Source organism: Watersipora subatra, chromosome 9, assembly GCF_963576615.1.
Source record: "Watersipora subatra chromosome 9, tzWatSuba1.1, whole genome shotgun sequence".
Taxonomy (NCBI): domain Eukaryota; kingdom Metazoa; phylum Bryozoa; class Gymnolaemata; order Cheilostomatida; family Watersiporidae; genus Watersipora; species Watersipora subatra.
The window spans coordinates 9,100,760-9,118,158 of NC_088716.1; the positions used below are offsets into that span (position 1 = coordinate 9,100,760).

Below are 17,399 nucleotides of genomic sequence, written 5' to 3' on the forward strand. Positions count from 1 at the left end.
TACAAAGCACTGAAGCAACCAATCTTGAGGCTGTGTAATAAGGTCAGGTATAATTGCAGGTCAGATCTAATATAATATAATATAAAAAAGATAACAATTTGTGAGTTTCTAGACCGCAGTTCCTAACTCGGTTTGAAAACTGTGTAGCTGTGTTGGCGATTATATGTAATCAATAGTATCATGGACGTAAGAAAATAGTTTTGTATAGCTTTTAAAAGAAACCTTTGATATCAGTGTTAAACGTCCTGCTCTAGCGGGCAATATTTGTTTTTTTTGCATTTCTAACGCGAGCGGCATCGTAGGCCAGCATCGTGCTGCATGCTTGCAGTCAAAACTCTTCTTCTTGTAAATTAAGAATGATTACTGGCATTAAAGAATGGTTACTGGTGTTTTGCTGGTGCTGGAAATGCCTAGATTTATTCTAGATACTAGAAATATAAGGTATATATATAAAAGAGTGATAAAAACATAATACATTGAAAAAATACCAAAAAGGTTTACTGTTCTTAATAAAATGTTACGCTGCTAAAAATAGATCCTAGACAAATGTTTTATAAGCAACTATGTTCTTGATGACAGTTTGTGTGGCAACAGTGTCTTCTAGTGCAGTCTGTTAAATTTCTAATTGTAATTTTCTTTCGAAATATTGGACCAAGTTTTAGATTTTATTTTAATTATTTTATGTGGTAGATGTTGGCATAAAACTGGCGATTTCCAAGTCTAAATCAACAATCAAGGTATGTCTTTCTGAGGTTGTGATCTAAAGTTGATGGGACGTGATGCTGTCAAAATATCTCTATTTCATTTAATCAGCGGTAAAAGTTCATCATGGGATTAATTTTATCATAATTTTTGTTACATCAAAAAATATATCTTATAAACTTATTATGCAACGCTTAACGGAGCAAAAAAGATTTTGCCATATTGTATTATTCGTTAACTTTTTTTATCTTTATCAAATGTTTATTTTCAGTTTCATGCTCTACTGATCCATGATAGTCTCACTAACGCATTAGACCAGCCTGCTGACATTATTATAGTACCAAGACATGATTCTGAGCGAAGTCACTACTCCCTAATGGTTAGTATTTTTATGCTGCACTTTTATACTAAAAGACTATGTCAAGATATTAATTTTGAGAACAATTAGTGTTGCATGGCTGTGCATAGTTATTATAATTGTTTTAAAAATTTAAAACAGCACATCTTTTATATAGCATGTAACTTGAATAAGATAACTGTTTTGTAGACACGGAAATACTTGCTCTGCGTGTATCTATAACATGCAACTTGCATTAGCTTGCATAGCTTTATATACAAGTTGTATATGGTATTCTGTTTGCAGCTGGTTGTGAGCATGAAATTCTTCACTAGGTTTGTCGGTAAATCTTACAAAAAGCAACAGTTATTGCCTTTGCATTCTAGCATAAATGGTTTAATCCAAAAACTCACTGTTAGCAACAATATTTGCAGGAAGCTTGTTTCTGTTGATGAGAGGTTTGCTGATTATGCTGTGACAAATAGTGAGATGGCGGCTATGCAACAGAAAGATTGTGTAAGCTGTGGACTGTATGTTACCAAGGTGAAGCTGTGGACTGTATGTTATCAAGGTGAAGCTGTGGACTGTATGTTATCAAGGTGAGTGACACTCTCATTCGTAGAGGTCTCAAGACTTCAACAACTATCAGTAGGAAACGTCTGATTGGATTATTTATCTACACATTAACTATTACTAAGGAACCTAGTCCTATTCTGTCAATTTTTACTGTTAACCACAATGTTTTTTCACTAAAATTAGTGTGATTCCTTGTAGGGGGTTATGCAATAATCTTGAACTTTCTAGATATTCGGCACATTTTTGTTGTTGTAAACTTACTAAAGAACAATTCTAAGAATCTCCATTTTTAAAATGTTATTAATATTTTCAGCATGCGCAACGATATGTTGAATCGTTTGAGCTAGAAAATAGAAAAGATGGTGATATGTCTTTAAATCCTTCCACATACCGTAAAGAATTATTGGCAAGTATAAAGGTATGTGAAACAATAACTATTCCCAGCAGATTTAGCACATCTGTATATCTTGTATGTAAATAGATGTTAAAATACTTCCTCACTTATTTGGTTTAATTTTCTCAACCTGAACTAACAACTTTTTAACATTTTTGCATTGAATTTCGTTTTTAACCAGTTGTCTTTATTTATGTTAGGAAGATGGTCGAGCATTGGTGGATATCAAGCTCTCTATTGAAGCAGGTAGGTTGAAGATGTAAGTCACATACAGGCTAACAAGTTTTATATTTGTATCATAATAATACATAAAAATTATTTTACTGTGTCCAACCTGAGAGCACTCTAGAGCATGAAAATACTATTCTGATATCTTTAAATAGTGTAGTGTTGGTATCTACGGACATTACCCGCTTTATATATATCTAATGCATGTTCTTAACCCTTTGGCTACGGCGCGCTTACGGCCGGGAAAATACCAGCGTACGGAGGCAATTACTAGGGCGATTTGAGCCTTCGGCATGACTGCATAAAAACTGCAGTAACTTACATCACTATTCTAATAGTTACATAAATTAATATGCATAGGAAAGCTGAGAAATTTCTCTACAAGCTGATATTTTTTCTATGCAGATAGCTTGCAAATGCTTTCCAGCAAAAGTCTCAATTTGTTGAAGCTATTAATTTTTTTTATACATCATTTTCAATTGTATTTTCCTAATTGATAAAGGTAATTGGCAATGTTGTATAAATAATACATGCACGGATTCATAGGTTCTCAACAATTTGCAAAAAAAATTGGTCGTCAAAGAGCATTGAAAGTGGAGTTATGAGCTCCGATGCATTGCGGGAGCGCCACTCGAAATTCTCAGTGCGTGACTCAAAAGACCAGCGAAAAATGGAGGCCTGACAATGTCGCCTAAACTTCGCTATAACTTACATGCAAATTGGAATAGAGCTATAAATGAATATGCATTTGAAAGCTTAGAAATTTCTCAACAGGCAGCCATTAATTCCCTGTAAATTGTCCCTGCAAAGTTATTCGTCTGTGAATATTTCTATCAACATTGTGATGTGTCAATGTTGCCACCTTTCTATCATAAAACATCGATAACAAATACATTTTTGGAAGCAATAACTCTGTGAAAATGGTTTATGATAAGCATCTGCACGGTGTCATATGTTTGCAAGAGTTTGCAAAGAAACTGGTTGTACAAGTCGTCCTTTCCAAGCCAGCAATCTTTCATCTATAGATATGAATTTACCAGGCAGCGAAACAGAATATAACCGGTCGCATATCATGGCAAAAAGATCTTCTAACTTGAAAAATCTATTGCTAGCAGGCTGTTCAAAATTGTCAGCAAAATGCACAGTAGAAAGTAAACTTGCTTCTATTTTTCTTTCTATTTTTAATTTTATTAAAAATCTGCGTAGATAATAAAGGATTGTGGACCAGTAAGACAACAGAGTAGGCTTTTTGAAAATACTTATATGCAAAACTAAATAAATAACTCGCCAAATATCTTTACCATCAACAGGCTCCGAAGCATCGCAATGTTTTTGGAGGCCATATTTATTCGTTTCGTTAAATATAACATTTATAATGGCCGATGTTATAAAAAGCTTTAAATATTAAAAATACTTACCTGTTTAAAAATTCGAACTTACTCCTGCCAAGCTGTCAGCAAAATGTAATTTTTTTGTTTTAAGTCAGTTCCTCTTTGAAATCCGTAAATACTCTCGGTTTCATCGCCGGCCGTTTCACTCTCACTTTCGCAATCCAATTCACCCTGTTGATCTTATTTTTCACTTTCATCGTCTACCCCACATTATTCCGACCTGATATCCTTTTCTTCATTTCCAAACCAGTCGATGTCTTTCTCTAAACAAACTTTTTTAGCAGAGCTTGAACAACCGAGTGTGTTCATGATGAATAGATTTCCATAAAAGATCACATCTTTGCAATGTGTATTGCTTGCACATGCGTATTAGGTATTATTTATAACCTCAAAACAGTATTACAAAGCCAATGGAAATTGATCAAATTACTCATTTTAGTGCTGTTTTTTTAATAAATAATATATTTTAAAAAAGGTCTATCGAAGGCCGAATTATTTCGAGATCCGTACGCTGAGACAATGCTCGTATTCCGGGCTTTTATGGATTTTGTAAGCAAAGGGTTAACTAGATCAAAACTTTGTGGAGTAGTCTGTAACGTTTTCTATTTATTTATTTGTGTAATAGCCAAGGAAGAATCCACCAGGGAAGGAGCAGTGAAGTGTTTCACGACAACAGAAGATCATGAAGCTACCAACTGGAATGGCAAGGAGCTTACAGAAAACCCTGTGGAATTTCCTGCTGTCTCACTAGATGCTCAGCTTATGTATTATAAAATTAAGTACCTGAAGCGCTATAAAGCACACCATACTAATTATGGTGTATTTAATGTAGTTCCAGCCGAAGATTACGAACATTGTCGACAGGAGCATATATCTGGAACATATTATGGTATTCAGATGGTAAATGAGACCATTTTATATTATCTTAAGGTTAGAAGGCACCCTCAAAATAGATTTTTTTTTTCAAAAAAATTATTTTCAAAAAAAACATGTTTCCTATATAATTCAAGTGTGCTCTTTCCATTGCTGCCACTAAAAAGTATGTCAAACCACTTTAAAACACTTATAACTTGGACTGAATGTTGGCCACTTCTAGAGACAATATGCCTGAGCTATTGATGGCTGCCGGGTGGTACGTAGAAACAAGGCAGCTGAACCTGTGGTAATTGCTGCTAGGAAGGCAAACATAAGGTCAGCTGCACCAGATGATAATACATATTCAAGTGGAGGGTTTTAATAATACATATTCAAGTTGAGGGTTTTAAAAGGGTATGAGACAATCCGTCTGCCCATAACTGTAAAGAAATCATCCGTTTTCTATTCCCAAACTTTAGGCAGCGTTTTCTCATTATTTGCTTTTTGTCAGTGTTTTCAATCTTTAAAACGCTTTCATTTTGTCAATTCTAAAGATATCAACTTGAAATTTTGTATGGCTAATCCTTGAAACCTAACTGATGTTTTTTATGGTCTCAGAATTTTTCTTCTCTGTGTAGGTGGTCCAACCCACGATCCAAATTCCAACCTGATTTCGCATTTATGACTTTTTGTCTCTTTTTACCTGAATAAAAATTGTAATTGAAAATTCTGCTCTCATATTGTCATGATATACACTGTTTGGCACTATAATAACCACTTTTAAAGTGGATACACTGAAACTTTCATCCAGATATTTTGCATGAGAAACATGACTTCGAAACTACATTCTGATTCATAAAATGAGAACCGTTTGTTTGGTGAACAAACCAAGTATACCATTGGATTTGTCTTGAAAAACTATACCAGAATATGACCTTTTCAAGTTTGTAACACTATATATAGATGGGGGGTCTCTCCGAGGGTGCCTTCTAACCTTAAAGATAGTAGCTCTGACTATCAGGTCATTAGTCGGCAACTTATTACACTGAGTCCAGCTGTACTAGAAGCTTACGAGTCATGGTGTAAGAAGTTGACTCCTGATGATGACCATAGTAGGCCATCTCCAGCATATTATGGTATGGAAAAATCCATTATGCATAGCTAAACATATGCTTTCCTGTTATGCTTTCCAATGTACACATGTATGCGGATAACTGGCATATCTTCAATATGTTTTAAAACAAAATTTTATTGTTTGTTCACACCGGACTATTATAGTGTATTACCTTTTATTTGATGCCCTGATCTAGTAGTAACTACTGTTTTATTAACTTTTATGTTGCATACATTTATATAGTTTAGCCATCCTGTATTTCTAGTCAGTTTGTTTGCATTAGTGGAATATGCATCAAGGCAGTGTGTACACAGCTGTACTCAGTGTGTACTTTTTCTTTACACAATTTTGCAACTTGGTGTATTCAACTTTTTCAACGATTTTTCTATTTGGTACATATTATATATCGTTGAGAGATGCTATGTGAATCTAAATAGTATATTACTTTTACATACAACATACAATGATAATACCTTCTCATAACTCTAAGCTTTAGTTTGTATGAAGTCATAAAACTTTTATGTAGCCTGTTCAAGTCCATGAAGTTGAAATAAGATAACTGTTTTGTAGCCAGGCTAATAATTGCTGAAAAGTTAGGTTTTAACATGTATTTAATAGAAATATAACTGTTTTGTAGCTAGGCTAATATTTGCTGAAGTCGGGTTCCAATATGTATTTAATAGAAATATAACTGTTTTGTAGCTGGGCTAATAATTGCTGAAAAGTCAGGTTCTAACATGTATTTAATAAAAATATAACTGTTTTGTAGCTAGGCTAATATTTGCTGAAAAGTCAGGTTCTAACATGTATTAAATAGAAATATAACTGTTTTGTAGCTAGGCTAATATTTGCTGAAAAGACAAGTTCCAATATGTATTTAATAGAAATATATATGTTTTGTAGCTGGGCTAATAATTGCTAAAAAGTCAGGTTCTAACATGTGTTTAATAGACATATTACTGTTTTGTAGCTAGGCTAATAATTGCTGAAAAGTCAGGTTCTAATTTGTATTGTAATTAGAAGAAAAAGTATAACTGTTTTGTGAGTGTAATAAACAGGACTAGGCAACAGGTGGTCTGGTGATTTGTGATTGGGTTTGTTATGTAATAAACAGTCCTAGGCAACAGTGGTCTGGTGACTTGTGATGGGGTTTGTTATGTAATAAACAGGCCTAGGCAGCAGGTGGTCTGGTGATTTGTGATTGGGTTTGTTATGTAATAAACAGTCCTAGGCAACAGTGGTCTGGTGACTTGTGATAGGGTTTGTTATGTAATAAACAGTCCTAGGCAACAGTGGTCTGGTGACTTGTGATGGGGTTTGTTATGTAATAAACAGGCCTAGGCAGCAGTGGTCTGGTGACTTGTGATTGGGTTTGTTATGTAATAAACAAGCCTAGGCAGCAGGTAGTCTGGTGACTTGTGATGGGGTTTGTTATGTAATAAACAGGCCTAGGCAGCAGGTGGTCTTGTGATGGGGTTAGTTATGTAATAAACAGGCCTAAGCAGCAGGTGGTCTGGTGACTTGTGATGGGGTTTGTAATGTAATAAACAGGCCTAGGCAGCAGGTGGTCTGGTGACTTGTGATAGGGTTTGTTGGAGGTCATCACCTTACATCTACCAATGGAGTTTGGGGACACCAGTAATTGCTCTTGCTGACCAGTGGGTGCTCTGACAAACCTGGGCAGTAGGTTTTTTCGTGCCTTGACTAAAGGACTTGTATAGCTGTTTACTCCAGAAGTTCATGCCTACTATATGCACACAAGGCAATTCCTGGACAATTAAAGGTATGCTACTTTTTATGTAATGTAAAATTCATTTTTTCTAGCATGTTTTTATGGCTGTTATGTACACTTTTTATCTTTTCTAGTATTGCAAACCACATGTCACATATTCATTTAAACTTTTAGATTTCACGGTGTATTGGTGAATTAAGAGTTGGACAACATGTATAGATTTGTTCGTCGCCAAGAATAAATAAACTCGTTCAATTCATTTACCAAGCAGCAGTGCAATCTCCTTGTTTGGATTAGCCTTGTCGCTACATACGGTATACTCCGCATAAAGTGTACCAAACTTGCCTAGCATCCGCATAAATGCTATAGTGGGCAAGCCAAAACCTGCTGTAGTCATATAAAATAACTGCCTTGCAATGTAGTACATACATAACAGTTTGTAATAGTAAAAGTATCAATATACAAGCCTTATTCAAGAGTATACTAAAAACCATTTACAACAACAGCCTACTACAACTATGCAGTACAGTTAGCATTAGCCGTTTGGTAGTTCCGTAGAAACGACCTTGTCACCGCGCAGTTATATTATAAGCGCCAAAATTTATTTCTGTGTACATTCCGCAACAGAGTTAGGAATTGCGGCTAGAAACTCACAAATCGTTATCTTTTTTAGATCTGACCGACTGGCACGCGTAAGCGTAACCCCTGGAACAGCAAACCTTTGACTTTTACACTGATAGCGATATGTAACGCATGCGCCATATTGGAGAGCTAATGGCGTACTAGTTACTTATGTAAACAAACAGTGAGGAATGACAGAAATGTATGTTGAATGGTTATTTTTCACTTAGGTGTTAATGCAAACTTCTCCTACACAACGTTTAAAGTGCCCTGACAGAAGAAAACCTATTTATAACATATGGAGTAGGATATAATAAGTGATAAGTAGATGTATAATAGGTTTTATTGGACCATATTATTGGGCCGTATATTTATCGTGGACCGTATTATTCATGCAAACTGTTGTACTACAGATGCATAAACCCAGCAAATGATATATTCAAGCAATTAACAACCATTCCATTATATTACAGATTATATTACAAATGCATAAACCATATTGGAAAAACTTAGCGCATGAAGTATTTCAATAAAAACAACACATATGCTGCCAAAACAGAAACTGTTTTCAAGATTTATGTCACAATAGCTCATGAATGTATGATATGTATAATACAGTATTTGTGAAAAATGGAATAAACTACTGCAACAACTAAACAGAAATTAAAAACATTTGTAATAGAAGATAATCGAAATAATACAAACAAGGAAATGCAGGAAATAGTGTAACCAGATGATAAAACCTATACATACACATTACAGAAACTGTGTAAAAGGGGATTAGTATATCACCGGATATTGAGCCAAAGTGCATCAGAGTTTCTTAGAACTAAAACAGATTAGAAATAGCAGTACAACAACAGCTACAGATGAATATTACAGTGATTACATTGTTACTGACCTTTAAAAAATACTGCTTTAGTATTTTATGCCGCAAAGATGCACCTTGCAGTTTGAATGTATGATTTTTAGCATAATGATGCTGTCGAATATCATAACAAACAAATTGCGGAAGTACTGCAAAGAAGTACGAACCATTGCCACAGATACATTACTAGAGAGATTCACATTGAGATATTCTGCTAAGCTGCAGACATATTCATAAGCACTCGCTGTGGCAGCTGCCACTGTTTTGCGTACTGTTTGAGGTTTCTGAAAGAACTTTACAATGTAGATATATCTACTTTAAGTTGAACAACCTAGCAGCACGGTGCTTGACAACATTGTTTTGAATTCAATCGTTGAAAAGCACCATTCAACATTGAAAAAAAGCAAACCTTCACATGACGGGGTAGTGTGAACAGTGTGGGACAGCATCTGGTTTCAGTCAAACATTGTGGCCTGTTCTGTTAAAACATGGATCATTGAAATGTTCATTGCAGACAAGTGCCCAAGGACCAGGCTTATTCACTCGTCTGCAGTTGTGATATCATTGTAAATAATGAGAGTTCTCAGTTACTTTGTTTGGAAATCTAGAAATTAAAATGAAACTGTAGTAGTTGGCGACAGTAGTAATAATAATAATAATAGTATTATTACTCTTATCTTCTTACTGCTAGCTATATCCAGGTACAACAATAAATATTGTTGTAGGCACTACAAACATTTTTTTCAAATATTTATTTAGAAATAACGTGATGATTTGTAGTTCTTAAATATTAATATAATACAAATTTCAAATTTTAAATAAAAAAAACCTTCGCTCTGAAGGAAGAAAAAGTTCACTCACTAGCTTATAAATTTGTCTAATCATCGACAACATACAGTCACACTTGCACAGTCAGTAGTGACACTGATCGACTCTCACTCACCCAGTGTCTAGTGTAGTAGAACTAACTAGTGGTAGTACTAACTAGTAGTTGCTCAACTAGTAGTAGCAGTAATAGTAGACTTTAACAATAGCAATAGAACTAGCATAAAAAGTGACTCACTTGTGAAATGTTATGTCCTTTTCTTTGAAAGTCTATTCCTGCAGTTTTTTGCAGTTGATGGAATAGCATTGTGCACCTACATCCTTCTGTCTCCTGCAATAAATTATTAGTAGTAGTCTCAGTAGTCTGCTCCTTTAATTTAGAGGTGTATACGTGATCTTCCATAGCTGTTAAATCTGAAACTATATTTCTTTTTTTACATTGAACACAATAAAATTTAGTCACAATTAACTTAACACGGCATCGGCCGGATTTCTGTACGGACGAATGACCTTGGCCATTCCAGGAGTTTTGAGTTCAATGGGCCTACCATACCATAGCACATTTACAATCCTCTATTACGCCCAACAAACCCACTCCTTACGAAAGGGTGTAGTAAACCTAAAAAAGTCGCCAATTTTATTTTAGTGAGCAAACTATAAAGTAAATTGGTGGTTACGCAAAGGGTCATGAGGGAGCACCTCCATGAAAATTCATTTTCAATGGAGTGAAAAAACCGTGTATCTTTCCACGAATCATCGGATCAACTGTATCAAAGCTGCTAATATACTGTTTCATCTGGCCTGCAAATCAAAGCATTTGCTGTACAATTTGGAGTTATCATACACCTTATGCAGAGTACAATAACTTTCTAACAATTTATGTTTTGTATTTTTGATGTGATGACATTCGATTATTCAGATCGTAATTTACGCTTTGAAAACATTTATTTTGAGCAAAGCAAATCCAAGTTTGCATTACAACACTTACCTTCTCTGTGCGTTCCTTGCTTAGCTTCGTCTAGACGCCGCCCAATGACAAATGTAATCAACCAAGCACACCATTCATAGCGTTATTTGTTATTTGTCTGTTCTTTCTGTGTGTATTTTTTATTTACTAGGTAGCCATATTGTATAGGGATATTAACAAAACCGGATAACAAAAAAGAGTTGTTATATATGCGCAGACAACATTCCCATAGATAAAAGAAGGCTAATCAATACGCCGCAGTGTCAGGATTCAAAACGGTTGAAGGCTGACAAGTTGAGAAAAACAGCAAAGTGTAGGCTTATGAAGACTGCTAGGATAAAGCGCAGCAAACGCTGCAATACATCAACAAGCAAACATGAAAATCTAGGAAATTGCTAAGTTGTTACAAATATCAAGCATGAGAGTTGTCCAACCATCCCAATGGATCAAATGTGAATACATGTATATGGTAGATCAGTAAACTTAGAGGAGTTGTCTGACCAATACAATGCAAAACTTCAATGAAAAACTACACACAAATCTAAATAAATCATGATTATTAGTGATCATCACCACTTTGGAAAAAAAGATTATTATACTACCAATACAATTGCCAATGGACATTCAGCAAATCAATTTTACAGAGTGACAAGCAGAAGCCGAGATATAGATACTGACTATCACGAACATTACAGGAGCCAGCAAGATTACAATTTACTGAAGCATGGTAGCAGTCAGCATACACTACATTATCAACCAGTCATCAGCAAGACAAGTATTTACAACACTTTATCCAGTATATTATAGCTGCAGCTTGTTCATTTTATTATAGATGATGGTTTGCTTTACACCACCAAAAACTATTAAATAATTATTCATGAACACAGATTTTGTATTTCACAATTTCACTCCAAATAGTTTTTGAGTAATAGCCAGTTTTGTACAAATTGTTGCTGAACTTGATATGACTTTGCATGTTGTTTTGAGATTTCAACATCAGCACCAGATGTCTGCTCACCTCAGCAATCCCGAAGCAGATATTACGCAGTAAATTATGCGAGAACCTCAATAAAAACACGAGCCAATGCCATTCAACATTTGCTCAAGGACAAGTATAAAAAAGTGGCAAAATTAGAGAGAGAGAAAAAAGAGGGGAGGCACAGCCAGAGAGAGGCAGAGCTGAGCTAGGGGTAGCCTGGGCATGGCTCTCTTGGGGGTGGGGAAAAAGAGATGGCTCTCTTTCTCCCCCATCCCCCAAGGGGGCCATGCCCAGGCTAAGCTAGGGGAGGCTAATTGAAGTATAGAACAGCCAAAGAAGCCTGCAGCAAACAGCTTGCAACTGTTTCGCCTAAAGAGATATCAAGCCAGGAAGCCATGAAGCCTTGAGCAAACTGAGAATAGTAGTACAAGGTGATAGCAAATTCTTTGACATTTCGCCTGTAGACCATTTTAGTTTTTGGCTTCATTTTCTACTAGCTCTTGCAGGCAACTGTCTATTGAGTCAAGCTTGGCACTTTGGATTTTATTTTCTTTTGGCAATAATTCAAAAAGATTATTCTTAATGTGTTTGGTGTATTGAAGCCTTTGAAGTTTGTTTTTAAGCATGTTGACTTTCTGTAAAAGATTCGGTATACATATCTCTGGTGCGATTTATGGTCTACTCGTGGGCGCTTATGTAGAGGGTCGGGAGTGACCTCTTCAGTTTGCTTGGTGGCTGTTGGCTCCTCAGAGCAAAGTGAAGGTTCCATTGCTGGCTCATCTCGGTCCAGTGTAGATAATGTAGATGGTGTTGGTCAGCAGGTTCATCTCCGCAGGTTCATCTCAGGATTCTGTAGACTTTTTTAAGAGCTTAAAAATGCTTCAAATATTTGCCTCGATTTATAAAGCAATAAATAAAACAAATTTATTTATTGTTTTATAAATAATCCAGTAAAACAATTTCTGTCGACTGAATGTATTCAGCAATTTATAGCTCACCAGTATGAGGCTCAAGGCATTTCGACCAACACGCTTAATTTGCAAACGTGAAGGCTATTCTTTGCAGCTGACTACGAGTAACATTGTTATTAGTTAACAGTTCTTCTGGATGTACGTAATTAACACGCAATGGTTAAATATAAGTTTCTCCATCATAATCAGTTAAATTAATCATAATTGCAGCAATTGAAGACTGCGTTGGATGAGCTCACCGACTAACTACTAAGCGAGAGTTGTTTGAAGAGTTTGACAACTCTTTGAAGACAACTCTTTGAGAAGAGAAGACAACTCTTTGAGGAGTTGTCTGCACTGGATAGAAAGTCTGAATCGGACGGCCAACTAACATCATAAATTGAGTTTATGCTCGGCCAGCATCCCTGTAGTGCAATATTCCCTAGCAGCTTTTCAGTACAACGACTGTAATTTGAAAAACATTTGACAGATAATTTCATCGATTTTAACTTTAAATTAATTTTTTGAATAACAATTAAATTATAAGGCGTTATAAAGCGTTTCTAGATTTTAGTATGACTATATATCCAAATTTATACAATAATGAAGTTAATTGCTCTGCAATGTAAGAGTCGTTAGCGAAATGTTGAGAGGGCCTCAAAGAGTACTCCTAAGTATAATTATGTGACTGAGTTTATAGAAACTTTTATGCGAAGCTTGCGTTGTTTTTAGTTATGTTACTGCTAAACACACGTTGTCAGCTGTTTTTTATCAAGCAGGTAAAAATCTCCCAAAGATTTTATTGAAAGGTTGAAGAAATAATATTGCTATGACCAACTCAAGCGTGGAAGAATTATCTCTAAGTCTAATAAGAATTATCTCTAAGTCTAATAAGAATTATCTCTAAGTCTAATAAGAATTATCTCTAAGTCTAATAAGAATTATCTCTAAGTCTAATAAGAATTATCTGTAAATCTAATAAGGATTATCTCTAAGTCTAATAAAAATAATCTGTAAATCTAATAAGGATTATCTCTAAGTCTAATAAGGATTATCTCTAAATCTAATACGGATTATCTCTAAGTCTAATAAGAATTATCTGTAAATCTAGTAAGGATTATCTCTAAGTCCAATAAGAATTATCTCTAAGTCTAATAAGGATTATCTCTAAGTCTAATAAGGATTATCTCTAAGTCTAATAAGAAATATTGCCATGAGTGTGTTTAATCTTGCAAATCTCAATTTTGATTGCAAATAAATTGGCAGCAGAGCAGATAAACTTTGTTATAAACAATGTAAAAACATTTATAAAGAGAGAAAATACATGTATTAGATTTGTGTTTATTTTGTTTTAGAAATAAATAGACTTGTGCAAATGCATAGCCGAATAGAAAAAGTCAAGCAGTTTTGTCATCGATGGATATATAAACAAGATCCAGTACCCTTACACTATAATATTCAACATATTTGGTGAAGGCAGTGATGGGAGCTTTTGGAGTGCTTCTCTTATTCGTTGAGTTAGCTTGAGAACAACCAAATTATTATTTAACTTCATAGACTTGGTTGGTTTCAATATATTGAAATAGTAATAGAGTATGACTCAGAATCAAAAGAAATTGGCACATGATGTGTCACCATAGAATTTAGTTTAATAGCAAAACTCTGTCTGCGTACCATCAGGAAAATTCTCAATGACTGAAAAATCTTTAGTCATGGAAAATTTTCATGACTATACCTAACTCTCTTTATGCTCATGGACTTAAAATATACCAAACGGATGTAAGGAGTGAAATCTGTCCTTACTTAAAATATACCAAACGGGTGTAAGGAGTGAAATCTGTCCTTACTTAAAATATACCAAACGGGTGTAAGGAGTGAAATCTGTCCTTACTTGAAATATACCAAACGGATGTAAGGAGTGAAATCCGTCCCTGTGTAGAATTTCCTAGTGAGATATGCAGCATTTGTCTTCTTCTACATGCAGGGGTTTGTTTTTGGTGCCAACCACTGAGAGGCCATGCTACAGAATGTTAGCTAAAACGTTACACCTTTTTATGTCTAGATAACAGAAAAATGTTATATAGACATTTGTCATCATTCATACAGTCTCTAAAGCTTTATGTAGATTTATCATTTCTTTGTTTTAGTGGCCAACTGTTTCCCTTTAATTTGTTGTTTGGCATAAATTGAAAAACAATTGTTTGAAATGAAGTTATTGCCAATAAAACAGTATACATGTATTATATATAAAGCAACGGTTGTAGCTATGAATTTTTGAACTCAGTGTTGCTTATAACATGTGATGTAATTGTAGTACAGCATATAGTACATAATTCTCATTATTTTACTATGGCTAGAAACTAAAAGTTAGTAGTATCAAATAGTTAGCTTTCACTCATCTGCAGTCATCCAGCACTCACCTGCTGGATGACTGGTGACTTTTTACGGAGTTGAATCCTCTGAAGTCTCTGAATCCTCTGAATCTCCTGAAAAGGAGAGATCCTTGTGAGCAGCTTTAGCTCAATTTCTGTGTTTGTGTACCTATCGTTACAAATTCTATAAAAATGAGGCGCTCCACAATTGTTGAAAATGATTTATTCTTAAATTTTTTTTAAATATTTCGATGGATTATGAAGCATCCGCTATAACATCAATAAATACTCAAGACATTAACAAAACGGGAACAACGACAAGCATTCATGTTCTACAGTGGCACATATACTCATAGGTTTTCAGGCACAGTGCTGCCTATAAGAATTGTTTAACAGTTTTAAGAAACTGACCATTGCGACGCAATTTCACAGTCGTACTCTTCTTTGCAATCTAAACTGCATGCAAAGCGACGAAAATAGCTTGCTTAAAGTTTAAAATATAACTGCCACCATCCTGAGTAGAAGTTTTTCAAATAGCAAATCAACTATGCTGATCACTATGGTCACACTATTTTTCATATTTATTGCCTCAATAAAAAAAATTCCAAACAATTTTGAGATTAATTTGCATTTTGTCCCCAAAACGATGTCATTTAGAACGCGTTGCTATTTAGCGGATATCGTTAATTTAGTGGCGTAACCTAGCTTACAATTGGCCAATTAACAATGCTAGCTTGTAATAAAATCGCGTTTTTTGAGCTTTATTTTCTCGGCATCCAGCCCATAAAACATCCGGTAACAATCTACAAGCATATCTTATCTACCTTTGAGAAAAGACTGAGATTATAATACAGGCTAGAAATAAAAAAAGAATAGGTTTTAAGACACCCGTTTCGATAAAATCATTTCACCGCATTCTCTTATCTGCCGTGTCATTGGTCATGCATAATCTGCTGAAAAATTCTTGGAGCAAATATTTTTATAATAAAACACTGTATTTAGGTTAATCTTTTACAGCCTAAAAAGCAGGTACAAATCAGGCAACTGCACAAAATCATTAAATAAAACAATGTAAAAATTAAATTGATGAAGTGATTATTAATCCAGAGCAGTTAATGTTGTTACTTTACATTATAGACATGGGAACAGACAGTCATGATTTGCATCCTTAATGCCTTATGCTAGAATAAGCCATGTAAGTATGTGACGTATCGTACTATAACTTATACTAAATGTAGTTGAAATTAACTGAAATTATGATATTTAAAGCAGTTGAAAGATAGAAATTTATTGGAGAAAAGCACTTACTTACTTGAAGAAACTTGGATGCAGACATTCTCATAATTTAATTGATTGTGTTGAACAATAAATGTGCTTGAAATATGAAATTACAATTGGAGGTTACTAAGGAAGTTTCCGTATGTGGGATTAGACATTAAAGATATTGACATTACAGATAGATGCAAAATCTTCCTTCTACTTAAAAGAGAAGCCACAGCCTAAATCCAAGAGAACTATGACCATGTAGCGTTCTAAATATAGCCCATAATTATTATTTCTTTAGTTCAACGGTTTTAAGCGAGCAAAAAGTTTAAAATGTATATAGATAGGTTTGTATTTATTATATTTTATATTTAGCATTTTATATTTTCAAATTAATTTGTTCTTTCAACTTCAACTTTGCTTTGAACAGACAGACGGACAAACAAACAGACATCATTCTGATTACAGTAAAAATCATTCTGCGATTTGTGAAGCCAGTTGATTAGCGCAGGCAATAGTGTTGGTCTAATAAGCAGACCACCATGAGTTGTCTCATCCTGTAAAAGCAATCTCCTATGAAGTTATTGCCTAATTAGATTTTCCAAGAGATGGTTTCAAGAAAGATTATGAGACGATCAGAGTCTTATAAGATATGTAGATTGATTGACTTTGCATTATGTAACAATGCCATATGCTAGAAATCATAAAATTATACAAGGGGTTGGCCATCTCTTTCGTGAAAAGACCGTAGAAAACATTCAAGGAAAAGTTTCAACCATTTTTCTTCATACACACTTTCTAAATATGAGGGTTATATCACTTGCCATAGAAGGGGATTATGGGTAATCTTCATGTTCAATATGAATGTGTAAAACTAGGGCTAATTGTCTGGTGAGTGTTGCTATTATACTACTATTGCGTTATGTGCAACTGCTGACCAAATCAAGTGTGGAGGTTGTTGTCAAATAAATAACTTCAATTTTATTTTACATACATGTATAATCACGTTTATAAATAAGTAGTAAAATATTTGCTTGGCCAACCAGCTGAGGCAGAAAATAGTAGCAACTTACTGTATAACAGCAATAACTCTCATCACAACCAGTTTAAAAAAAAAGGTAAATATTTCCTCTCTTTCATATAATGAAAACACAGTAATAGCCACTCTTTAAATAAAAATAATATCCAATCCTTTTAATCAATGGCTAGACTTTTGGTGTATTTA

The 17,399-nt window shown here is 34.6% G+C and overlaps 1 protein-coding gene and 1 pseudogene across 1 annotated transcript in view; one reads left to right on the top strand and one right to left on the bottom strand.

The window, feature by feature from the left end:
• Positions 1-17,399, top strand: part of LOC137404761 (two pore channel protein 2-like) — a 272,314-nt pseudogene that overhangs the window by 106,058 nt on the left and 148,857 nt on the right.
• Positions 1-17,399, bottom strand: part of LOC137404036 (baculoviral IAP repeat-containing protein 7-B-like) — a 98,318-nt gene that overhangs the window by 54,771 nt on the left and 26,148 nt on the right. The gene's annotated exons all lie outside the window — the stretch shown is intronic.